The 13,753-nt window shown below is 34.4% G+C and overlaps 1 long non-coding RNA gene across 1 annotated transcript; it reads right to left on the reverse strand.

Moving 5' to 3' along the window:
• Positions 1-11,991: 11,991 nt before the first annotated feature.
• On the reverse strand, positions 11,992-13,008 carry LOC133994191 (uncharacterized). The gene is made up of 3 exons (XR_009927093.1): positions 12,968-13,008; positions 12,468-12,599; positions 11,992-12,093 (listed from the first exon to the last, which is right to left on the reverse strand). It is a non-coding gene; the product is annotated as an uncharacterized LOC133994191 (long non-coding RNA).
• Between the last annotated feature and the right edge of the window lie 745 nt (positions 13,009-13,753).

A 13,753-nucleotide genomic window follows, 5' to 3' on the forward strand; every position in this document is an offset into this window, starting at 1 on the left:
CCACACCTTGACTAGCGTCAAGACTGCAGAGAAAGAGAAACATGTGCTCATGTTGTGGTTGAATATCTACTTATGAGAATAGACACAGTGAAGACTAAACAAGCAAGCAACAAGGTAGTGACTTGATACTGAATGTTTTTATCAAATAATTCCATGTGATCTATCCACAAATAACACTGTAGTATAAAACTGGACAGGCTTAAACTTTCACAGGAAAGACTCACTTCACCTCTGCTGTGAGCACAGATACACAATCTTGTTAATAGTACATATACCATTAAAAATTAGAATAAGTTACAGCATCAATATTTGCAACTTTACTCCCACCCTGTAAGCCAAGATGACACAAATAACAATTATTCAGTTTGACTTCGATGTGTTGGTTTGTATGAAACCATTAAAATGTTATCAATATGTTCATTTGAAAAATACCTGTAAAATAAACAGGACCAAATATTGTACACAATGCCACATGATTACAAAGTAAAAACATTAAATAAAATAATAATATAAGCTTGGTTATGTTTGAGAAGCAAATGCATCAATAAAAATATCCACAATTAAAAGAGTAACTAAAAAATCAAGAGAAAATAAAATTGTACTTGTTTACTTTGGATATACTCCAGTGCAAGAGCTAAATAAATATGGTCACATCAAAATCATCAAATCATACCCATTTAGGCTATTCTATGTGGTCTCCTTTTGGTTACTAATGCAATAACTAATGCACTTTTTTTCCCATTTCCATTTACTGAGCCTGCCCTGTAACTGTTTGGAGCCCCCCTGAGGAGGCCTTCCTCCCACTTTGAAAACCACTGCTCTAGTAGTGGTAGAGTATATAATGATCCTCAGTTTATGTTTATGTTTATTTATAAATATTTGTGGTATTGCTATTTAATTGAAAATAGTAAGTTAAATCTCACAGTGACACAAGGCCAACTGTCCTCAAATAAGTGCTGGTATATCCAGATATTTTGTAAATAAAGTTAAATACAGCACAGATCATCAGCATTTAGTAGTAGACTATTGTTGACAATTGTTGTTTTTTTGTTGAGTTTACTTTTGTCACATCTGAACTAATCTACAGGCTTGGCACTTATGATTACATTGGCATTAAACATTTTATGGTGTCCTTAAAAGTAGGAAACTTCTATAGTTCCCTTACAATAAAACCTAATTTCATTTTTCATTTTTTTGTTTATTAAAAAAAAACAAAAAAAAACTATATATATACACCAACTTAAGATATTCTCTGAACTATATTCTTTGCTAAAACACGGCAGAGTGGTGACTTAAAGTTGGGGTTTTGTAACGTTGGCTGGTAAAACGGCTCATTTCACCGTTATTAATGTTGAATTTACTGGCGTTGTCGTTTGTGTTGGTACTTTCAGGTTCCTGTTTTTTTTCTGAGCAGGTTCCACTTCAGATGATGTACATTTACATTTTAGCCAGCAGTCCATGTTTGTATGCCTTCAAGTTAATATCATTGCAAGCTTGTCTGTATATGCTAGTGAGAGACGCTGCAACAGTAGAGGTGTGTTGGCCAGGGCAGAAGTCAGACTGCACCGACATGGCACTTTGGCCAGTCGTTCTGCATTCTGCACCGGGGTAAACGTTGGCTGAACATTAATGTACTTCACTGTAAATGTGTGGGGAAACGTTACATTTGTGGGAATTGATTAAACTCTGCACAATACTCGTTCAGGCCCTGGTATAAAGACCTTTTGTGTTTTCATCACTCAACTCAACTCAAGCATATCTTAAAGCTATGAGGATGAGAGATTTTGTATTACTATATGACACTAAAAAAGAGATGAACACTTCCTGCCTCTCAACTACGATAATACTATTTTCTATGCTCTGCCCTTAGAGAATTGTAAAAGGAAATAACATCTTTGACATGATAATCTAATGTGTGAAGGTCCGTTAGAAACCACAGCTGTTTTTCCTATCTCTTAGCTTCAACCGGGGCATGAGACCTGTGTTTAGACTGCAGAGAAATAGACGTGTGGTCATGTTGCGGTTGAGAATCTGCTTATGAGAATAGACACAGTGAAGCCTGAACGAGCTAGCATGACACGATGTTGAATGCTTTTCTCAAATTGAAAGTACTGTATGCCATGTGATAAAACAAAACAGGCTTAAAACTATCTCCTCCTCTGTGAGCACAGATACACAATCTTGAGTAAATATAAATAATACAAATTAGAGTAAGTTACAGCATAAATATTTACAACTTTACTCCCACCCTGTGGACCAAGAGAGCCAAAATATCTGAGTGTGAAAATGAATCACTGATGCATATAATGTTTATGCAACAAAACTGGAAAATAGTATTATTTTGACTATTTAAACTGCACAGTGGCCTTATCATACTGTATGCAGCCCAGGTGGACTGAAACAGAAGGATGTGACTCCAACTTAATGTAACATTTGGGAGGTGGAGGCAGTGTAAGTGTCAATTCATTATCAATGCGTGCAAGTATCTGAATGGCTACAATGAAATGCTCGGACCTTTGGCTTCTTCTTGTGGTAAAAATGTAGAAGATATCACCCGTGAGCAACATGATTTATTATTTATTTCTGACCATTTATTAATTACAAGCAAATGTTTGTTGCATTTTTTAGTTGTACAGAAACTGAAAATGTACAGAAAATTCAGTTTGACCTTTATTTGACGGTTTGTATGAAACCATTAAAAAAATCAGATATATACAAATCAATATGTTCATTTTAGTAAAGACATGTAAAATACAATGACACACAATTACAAAGTTAAGTCAGTAAATAAAATAATGAAAACATGGTTATGTCTGAGAAGCAAATGCATGAATACAACTCCACAATTAAAAGGGTTACTCAGATATCAAGAGAAAATAAAACTCATGTGTAGGCCTGGACTGGTGACAGCATAATTGCTTTAGGAGACAATTATTTTGTATTCTGGTGTGAAGTGGGTCGATTTTTCCTTGTATTCTTCATCACCCTAACATCTGAGTAGATAATTTCATTGTCAGAATTACCTGGAAATAAGTAAAAGCAGATATAGAATGTATTAGAGAGAGATAGTCTTCTTTTTTTTGGTCAAAGACATTATTGCTATTTGGAAATGCATTTGATTATTTACAAATCAGTTCATACTCTCAATAACAATGCTGGTGGTAGACTGTAACATTAACCAAATGAGATTTAATGACCTTTGTAAAGGATTACTTTTTGCAAGTGATGTTGAAGTCTTTGTAAGTTTTCACTGTACATTTAAATGAACATACAGCAACGGCTATGTCAAATGCAGAAAGAGAGCTATAAAACTATGGTAACCTACCTGTAAAATAGTACAGTAGCAAAATAATGGTCATGAAGGTGAGGTATGATTTGTAAGATATATACATTAATAAAGATTAAGGCATATGTTTCACTTACCTTCATTAACAGTCATGGGTAATGTTTTTTTCTTATGTATATGTTTTAGTCCAACACAAAGAGCCATAAGAAGAAGCAGGATAGCAACACTAGCTATCACAGCCACAGTCACAGCAAGGACGCAAGAAACAGAATCTAGAAAATAAAACATCAAACCAAATTATCATGATGGGTCAATTTTCAAACCTATATGTTTCTCAAATATTTCCTGTCCACTTTTATTCTGTGGTGTTCAATGGAAGTGGAAATATTATTAAATCAAAAATGTTTCCATGGTCAGAAAAGAGTTTGAGATGGTTACATCCATCAGGCAAGACTAGTGATTTGCAGATCAGATAATGAAAAATCATGAGAAGAAAACAAGTATACTACTAGTGAAGAAAAATGTATTTAATTAAATATTTTCAATAAGGGAAATAGTAGTGAAGAGCTGATACATAGAAAAGTAAGCATGCGTCCTTCAAACACTGTACCTTTGCAGCTTTTCAGGTGAATCATCTTTTCGTCTCTGCTAACACTGTTCCAAACACGACACGTCATGTTTCCTGTCAGCTGACCATATAAGCTGATGCTCACATTCGAAATGTGGGCTTTGTATTGTTTGTCTGTAGTCAAGAACTGTGTGTCCCCTTTCCAGTTTCTCTGGGACTGGATGTGGGTTCTGGTCTGCATCAGTAAGTGATCGTCCAAACTCAAAATGAACTGGACTTCATCTCCCTCAGAGGAGCAGCTGACCTCCATTTGTTCTGGTGACAAACACGTCTGAGACACAGCTGGCTCTGACACAGGAGCTGGAAGACAGCATAGTGTCCCACAGTCACACATACAGTATAAATAGTACTAAATGCAAAGTAAAATCAAGGGCCAGCTCTGAAAACTGTCATGTGTTGTGTATATTCAGATTAGTTTCTGGCACAACTTCAACCACTTCCAAGGTGCACGGAGAAGTAAAAATAGTCTAAAAAGGTCAAAGCTCCAGCAACGTGTAGTTTTTACTAACAATAAAGGTTTCTATCTAATATGTATATTGTCATCTATATATTTATGTATAAATATTGTGACAGTGTATTAGATATTAAGTATAACATGAGTATAGAATATCCACATATAGTACATATACGTAATTCCAGTGATATACTAAAATTTAATTGCACTTAAAAGCAAATTTGATCACAATATAGTTTAAAGTTGGTCAATAAAGTAACAAAATTCACTAGCGTCTTCAGTAAATTCAGTTTCTTTTATTAAATGCAACATTTATATTATAACAAAGAACAAGCTGCATTATATATACACTGTAGATACTAAATGTCTGTTTTAAAATGCCTCAAACTACTTTTACTTTATTCATTAATCCTAATTTTGATATAAAATATACAGTTTATAAACCTTAACACACAATTCCATAAGCAACGTTTGATACAGACACATTAATGAAATCTAATAATTAATTAAGTCATATAGTTTGTAAGTATTAAAATTTCTCTCTCCTGAGATTTTTTTAGCTTTACAATACATTTTCAAGTACTGTACATTGGTACTGACCATGGTTTATATTTTATAAAAGTATTTGAATAGATTTAAAATAATAATAAATATTTTGTTTTAAATAATCTTGCCTTGTATTTGTAGAGGCATGTGGATTGTATATAATTTTTTACCATTAGAATCAAAAACTTCCCACATGTAATCTCCAGAGTGTTTCTTCATTGCATTATTCAGCTTGAGTGTTCCATTGGTGAAGAATGCAAAGAGACCTTGGTGTTCCTTATCTACAACATTTACCTTATTAGTTGCTATGTTTAAAATGGTAGTCTGATCTTTTTTCAACGTTACTGATGTTGCAGTAGTAGGCAGGTAAAAAATCAGCGGCTCCCCAAGTGCTCCAACACACTGCTGAGCTTTAGTAGTTTCAGATACATTACATTCCATAAAACCTAATAGAGACAAACAAACATACAGTTAATATATTTACACTTTAACTATTGAATCTAAACATGTTTTCTACATCTCTATACACACATTTTACTCATGCATGTATTTCAGTCCACTATGAACTTTCAGGAAAGGAGTGACACTACAACTGACAATATGATATAATACTTATAATATTGCATCAGTACATCTTTAATGATTCTGTTGAGTTAAATACAAAATAACTGTAAAGTGTACCTTTTGCTGTTGGCATCAGGGCTGTGAGGATCATGTAGGTGAAAATCATTTTTCTGTTGTAACACAAACATTTTCTTTAAACCATGGGATATTTATGATGTTTTAGGTTGCCTGAACCTGACACAAACATTTTCTTTAAACCATGGTGAACTTCTCATGTTGGTGAATTCAACACATTAAAAATTGCTCCGTTTCATATGTTACATTTTTAAGTGTACTAACAAGTGTTTTTGTAGTCGATATTAAAAAGATGCTTATAGAAACATTATGCTTGAACAATATAGATGCCATGTTTGAAATATTTGACCGTTTTTAGTAAAAAGAATTTGAAATTGTAAAACTCATAGTTAGTTAGTTATATAGATAGATAGACTTTATTCATCTCCATTGGGGAAATTCATGTCTCCAGTAGTTCATACATATACAGTACACAAATAAACACATATACATAAATAAATAAGAACAAATAATATATACAAAAACCTAGAAGTTAAAAAAACAAAAAAAACAATGAATTACAATATGTAATAAAATTATGTTAATAGGAGGAACAAGTAATACCATTTTGTACTTCTGCAACTTTAAATCAAGTAACTGACACAAAAAATTAAAAATCACTCACCACTTTTACAATGGGTTGTCTTCCTTGAAGCCCGTTTACTGATCTGTGAACTTTCCGCTGTCAGCAGGCGGGTTTGTTTCTGGTTGTGTTGTGAGGAGAGAATCAAGGAAGTAGTTTCTTGCTCTACATAAAGTACTTCTGAATCACACTGCTTCTTATCCATTTTGAGTTTTAAAGTTACTGAGCTTGTTTCAGTATTAAGACCAAGACTGCTGACATTTGCAGTAACTGAAATATGGTTTCTCAAGGAAAAACAATTGGACAATGGCAGTTTTTGGTACGGGACGTGGATATTTACTGCTGTGCTTAGTTCATATTTCTGAATTATCATGCACTGCCTGAGCTGTTCCTGCCATTATTTGAATGGCTACACTTAATTAGATGACTTTCTGAATGTACTAACAACATATTATTTCAGAGATTATGGGTTGTATGTTTTTGTGTTTGTTTGTTTGTTTTTAGCTAATGGGAATTCTACAGGTAATTACAGCATATAACCAAAGATCCACTAACCACTTTAAAACACCTGATGGAAATGTTTGCCTTATTAACCACTGTACAAATGCAGTGTAATGAACGACACCTCATTGTATTTCTCATTGTAAGACATTTACTTGCAAATTATTTGCTTACAAAGACACAGGTGCAGCAACTTAAATGGAGGACAGGCATTTTCATTACATTTTGCAATTAAAATTCTAAATTGTGTTTATTACTCAGCTAAACTGCAAGCATATATTCAAATTGAGTGATTGAGAGATTTAGCATTTCTATACATGACACTACAAAGAGATGAACACTTCCTGCCTCTCAACACATGCACTTGGTGTTTATCTTTAAATTGTATTTCATATACAGTTGACCGTGCTCTGCTTTTAGAAAACTGCAAAGGGAAATAACATATTTGGTGTGCTAATTTAATGTGTGAGGGGTCTGTTAGAAACCGCAGCTGTTTTTTCCGATGCTTTTGCTTCAGCCACAGCATCAGACCTGTTTCAAGATTGCAGAGAAAGAGAAACATGTGGTCATGTTGTGGAAGCATATTTGCTTATAAGAATAGACACAGTGAAGACTAAACAAGGTAGCAATGACTCGATGCTGAATGTTTTTCTCAAATGATCAAAGTATGCCATGTGATCTATTCAGCAATAACAACATGTAATGTAAAACTGGACAGTATCATGGATGACACATCAGTGTGCCAGGAGGCAAATAGACTGAAAAAACTGAGACAGAGACAAATGGGCAGCAAAGAATAATATACTGTAAAATACCCCCCAAAAAAAGCTGTGGATATGTTTTGCATGGAGTCCATCTCAACCTCCTCCTCTAATACTGGTGGGACATGAGGTACCCGTCGTGTCCTTGACAAAATACCTGAATTATCATTTGTACTCAAAGCTCAAAAGGGTGTTGTTAAAGAGGCAGTAAAGAAAGCCTCAAAACAGTTTAACTTCCTCGCTGCCCTGGCAGGAAATGGACTCTCTGCTGATGATTTAGTCACAGTCCACACAACTGTCATAAGGCCATGTCTTGAATACAGTACAATAAGAAACAACATTCTGAATTGGAGCGAGTTTAAAAAGATGCTTTAAAATCATCAGAACAAGAGCTGCCATCACATCAAAGGTCCTGCCTTCACTTCAGAACAAGAGGGAGGAGGCTGCTGTGAACTTGATAGGGGACGTGTGGAAACCACAGAATCCTCTGCATGACTTGTTGCAACCATCATGAGGCAGCCGTACTGCCAGGACGTGTATTTTGCTTCTTTGACTTCTGTATTATTTTGTATCTAGATAACATCATCTATTGAAATTTCATAACACAGCTTATAAATTTGACTAAAGTAGGTCTGAAACATGTTAGATTAATATCTGAGTCTCATAAAGGTGTCATTCAGATGTCACTGAATGTATCAGAGATTTCACAGAAACATCAGTTCTGTCTCCAAGCTGAGAAAGAGGCTGTGTGTATTTACACATGCGACACAGCAGCAGTAACTTCATTAACATTGGATCAGTCAGGATCTGACAGTAACCAATGTTGTGTGTTCTGTGACACATCTACATAGGTCAGCTGTTACACTCAGATTCAGGTTTATACCTGGGAGTATTAGTAATAAAGCAGCCCTTACGTATGAACCCTTAGCTCCATCAGAGCTGTCAGTACATTTACATGAGTGGTTTTAAGTTGCTTAAAGTCTGACAGAAGACTTTGCAATCATTCAGTATCAATCAATCCATTATTATTCAAGCCTCACAAGCTTGAAGATTTGAAGAGAGAAAGAGAGAAAAAGAGACAGAGAAATAATGAAAGCTGAATCTATTCTATAGATGTCACAGCACTAACTGACTCACAGACTTTGGGGGCTCGTTCCCGGGAAGTGAGCAGGTGCTGAGGATATCAAAATCTACAATTCATCAAGTCCACAAGGGAACTCAAGCAGACTTCACTGATCTAATTACCCACAATTAATTGCAATATGGACGTGATGTTATAGTATAATAATATAGTAATAATTGCCAATTTAAAAAATAAGTGATTGTGAATGTGTAAAATATCAGGGGAGAACGGGGTTGGTAGTTACACTTTTTTACTTTCCTTTACATCCCACGTAATATATATAATATACTGAATAGATTTCCTTTTCATTTGTAATTGAAGCCTAAAGTGTCAGGTAGGAATAGAGTGGTCTTAATCTCCTTCAGCTGATTCTGTTCAAAAGATATGGGCCGTCAAATATGTCTTGTGCACTTGTGACAACCATCCCCATCATAGGGTTGGTAGTCACACACTATGGGGTTGGTTGTCCCTGTGTTATTGTAATGGGGAAAAATAAAAAATGCAGACAATCTTAAAAAAAATGTTAAAAATGTTTAGTTCCATTGAAATAAAACAACCTAACACATCTCCTGTAGCAAGAGAACATAAACAGGAAAAATAATTTCTATAAGTGCATTTTTTGTCCTTATATTACAATATTGTGGATTTTCCTCTCTCTGACTGTCCTGAGCTTTACATCTGGAGGAGTCTGGCTCATGTCATTCTTCCTGACAGAGTTCCTGGTCATTTTGCTATCTTAAAAGACAGAAAGAACTAGATATATCACACTGTATATGTATATACCAACATGTGACCAACCAACCCCGAAGAGAATTTGACAAGCATCCCCAACTGGGATTTTTTGCTACCAGCTAATCTAACAACCACATGTTTTGGCATAGCTAAGAAAAAAAACCTACCTAACTATTGCTCTCTACATACTTTTTAATGGTTATGATTGTTTTATTATAAACTCATTGTGTAAAAGCCTAGAAGAGAAACACTGAAGAGTTTGATATTTACATTTTCACATGAAAAACACTAAACTCCCTCTCACCTCAATGTCAAAGTGGTTTACTCCAGAAATGATCATAACTCACCTAAATTTGGAAACTTTCAGTATACCAACACTTTTTAACAGCGCCATCTAGGGACTGAGATCTGATACATGTGACAACCAACCCGTGTGACAACCAACCCCGTTCTCCCCTACTTGAAACATGTAGACCAGAAATAATATTATTCAACCACAGCATATATTCTATGGGTAATTAAAATGCATTTTATTATTATAGTCCTCAAGTGGGGGTAGCTAGGCCTCTATTGTGTAAGGATTAAAATGATGATAGATGCAATTTCTGCAACGGTCACTCTGTATGTGACCGTAGAAGTTAAAATGTTTCCATAGCAACAAGTGACACAGACAAAGGCCTTTCTATCAGGTGGACATTTGGATTCAGCCCAACTCTTTTTATACATTGTTCCTTTTCAATTATTTGTGGTGAGCATTGGCTCCCCCTTGTGATCAAATGGTAATCACCATGTTGGCTTCTTGTCACATTTAAACTAATTATTGTGCATGAATCCAACCAAACGGACAAGAGATTTCAAACAATTCAATGTATTTACATGATTGTGTTCCATTACCATTATCTAGTCACATGCTAGGACCTTTGGCTCTATCTGGTAAAAATAATCTGTACATTGTTTGGAGCCTGGATTTGTCTTTGTTTCTACTTGTGTACACGTTTTTGTATTGATTGTCAATGGATTGCTATATTCCTCCTCTGTTATATTTATCTCTTATTGACTGAAACATTGGGACATTATACATTACTCGATTCTACTGTGTTGTTAGTGACCACAAAAACAATATATCCTCCAGATGTCACCCATGAGCAACACATTTTGTTAGTAAATTAATGACCATTTGTTAATTACAAGCAAAACTTCAATTGATTTGATTAGTTTTGCATAAACTGAATTTATTCTGTTTTACCTTGATTTGATGGTTTCTGTTAAACCATTACAAACATTACATTGAAGATATCCAGTGCTATCAATTAATAAAGCAATATAAAAGCATGGTTATGTTTAAGAATGAATACTCCACAAACTGTACAAACTCCACAAATCACAATAATCACTAAAAACAAGAGGAAATAAAACTCTTCTTGTATTCTTTGTAAAAAATCTATAGTGCTAATCTAAACATGGTAGCAAGAAAACAATTCACTACAGGTTCTACTACAGGTGCTAAAGGTGTTCTTCTTCTTCTCCTTCCTGATCATTATTTCATGGTCAAGGTTAGACATGAGGTTTCCAATATGATACTATAGATTACTTATTGAAAGTATTGTTGTCCTATTTTTAGTCACTGTGAGTGTGTGTGTGTTAATGTCTCATCCCGCTGTAGTTTGTAGTATCACATAAATTCCACAAGATGGCAGTAGTTACATTTGAAGTAGCACAGGAGACCTGTATAAGAGACTGCATTTTTTACAACATGGTACAGAGTTAACATGATTGTCATGGCACTTAGACAGAAAGTTCCTTTGATACTGGTGGGACAAGAGGTACCTGTCAGTTATCATTTGGACTCAAAGCTCAGCAGGGACACTCATATTGAAGAGGCAGTAAAGAAAGCCTCAAAACAGTTACACTTCCTCAGTGTCCTGGCCAGAAATGCACTGACTGCTGATGATTTCGTCATATTTCAAACGACTCTCATTAGGCCATGTGTTGGATATAGCTCTGCAGCTAGGCTGTTCAATTCCCGCTTAAATGCTTCACGGGGGGGGGGGGGGGGGGGGGGGGTATTTTATTTATTTATTTATTTTTTGCATTTTCTCACTCTTCTCTGACTTAAGGCATTCTCTGAACTATATTATATAATAATAATACCTTAAGTCATAGTCTACCAAGAATACCAAGTGTGTCGTTCAGGGTGGAAGTTGGACTGTCTGACACTGTTGCTTATATTATTTGCACAAAAACTGAAGTTATATTTTTATTCTGTTTGAACTTAATTTGATGGATTGTATAATTGAAAATATACAAATGTTAACAATATGTTTATTTGAAAGTGCATGTAAAATACACAGGACAAAACAATGTACACAATGCCACACAATTACAAAGTAAATACCATAAATAAAATCATAAAAGCATGGATATGATTGAGAAGCAAATGCAGGAATGCTTAAAAAACACCTCCAAACTTAAAACAGTAAATCAAATATCAAGAACAATTAAAAATCTAGTTGTCTTCTTTGGAAAAAGTCTATAGTGCAATATAGATATGGTAACAAGAATACTAATCACAACAGGTTAAAATATATTTTGCTTTGTTTCCCCTAAAAATAAAATGGTTCTTGATCATTATTTCATGTTAAAGATTAGACATGAGTCGGTTAAGGTGTAGGCCTGGACTGGTGACAGAATAGTTGCTTTAGGAGACAATTATTTTGTATGCTGATGTGAAGTGGGTCGATTTTTCCTTATATTCTTCATCACACTAACATCTGAGTAGATAATTTCAGTGTCAGAATTACCTGGAAAAAAAGTATTTAGTTTTAAAATGTATTAGAGAGACATTATTGCTATTTGGAAATGCATTTGATTCTTTACAAATCAGTCCATACTCTTAATTACAATGCTGGTGGTAGACTGTAACATTAATCAAAGGAGATTTAATGATCATCATGATGTATTACTTTTTGCAAGTGATGTTCATGTCTTTGCGAGTCAGTTTTCATGGTGCATTTAAATGAACATACAGCAACGGTTATGTCAAATGCAGAAAGAGAGCTATAAAACTATGGTAACCTAGCTGTAAAATAGTACAGTAGCCAAATAATGGTCAGGAAAGTGAGGTATGATTTGTTAGATATACATTAATAAAGATTTAGGCATGTCTTTTCCTTACCATCATTATTAGTCATGGATGTTGTTTTCTTATGTAGATGTTTTAGTCCAACATACAGAGCCACATGGAGAAGAAGAGTCGCAACACTAGCTATCACAGCCACAGTCACATCAGGGAAGCCAGTAACACAATCTAGAAAACAAATATCAAACCAAATTAGATATTATGATGACACGGATGTATCAATTTTCTAAGCTACCAATATGTTTCTCAATTATTTTCTGTCCACTTTCATCTTATGTTCAATGGATGTGTAAATATTATTAAATGGAAAATAATTCCATGGTCAGAAGAGAGTTTGAGATGGTTACTTCCATTCCACAAGATTAGTGATTTGCAGTATCAGATAGTAGAACAATCATAAAAAGAAAACTAGTATAGTAATACTAGTGAAGAAAAGAACAATATTATTTTAATTAATTTAATTGAATAATGCAATTATATTTTTTCATGAAAAAGTGAAATAGTAGTGAAGCGCCGATATTTAGAAAACACTGTACCTTTGCAGCCATTCAGCTGAATGCAGATTTTCAGGTGAATGATCTTTTCATCTCTGCTAACATTGTTCCAAACATAACACGTCAAGTTTCCTATCAGCTGACCATATAAGCTGATGCTCACATTCGAAATGTTGGCTTTGTCTTGTTTGTCTGTAGTCGAGGATTGTCTGTCCACTGTCCAGTTTTGCTGGGACTGGTTGTGCGTTTTGGTCTGCATCAGCAAGTGATCGTCCAAACTCAAAATGAACTGGACTTCATCTCCCTCAGAGGAGCAGCTGACCTCCATTTGTTCTGGTGACAAACACGTCTGAGACACAACTGGCTCTGACACAGGAGCTGGAAGACATCAAAGGGACACACAGTCACACATACAGAATACAAGTACCAAATGCAATAACATTTTGTTATACTACACTTCTTAAGTTTTTGCACAGTTTACCAATAAACTAACAATTCACCAAGTATAATGCCTAAATATTTGAAACAGAAACAAAATAATAACTATAAAGGTATTGCATAATTACAAGACTTAAAGTTGAGTGCATTAAAAAGCAAATTGTATTAATAATACTGTTAGATGATAGTATAGGTTACAGTATGTGAATTAATTGACAAAATCCACTAATGTCTTGTTTGGTTTGTTATTTTAAATGCAACATTTATATTATAGCAATAGCACAAGCTATGATTATATATTATACTACTTACTTATAAGAAATTGCTGTTTTTAAATAATTTCAATATTTTATTATTTAATCTTAGTTTTGATAGAAAATATACAGTTTG

The sequence above is a fragment of the Scomber scombrus genome, chromosome 14 (genome assembly GCF_963691925.1).
Source record: "Scomber scombrus chromosome 14, fScoSco1.1, whole genome shotgun sequence".
Lineage (NCBI taxonomy): Eukaryota > Metazoa > Chordata > Actinopteri > Scombriformes > Scombridae > Scomber > Scomber scombrus.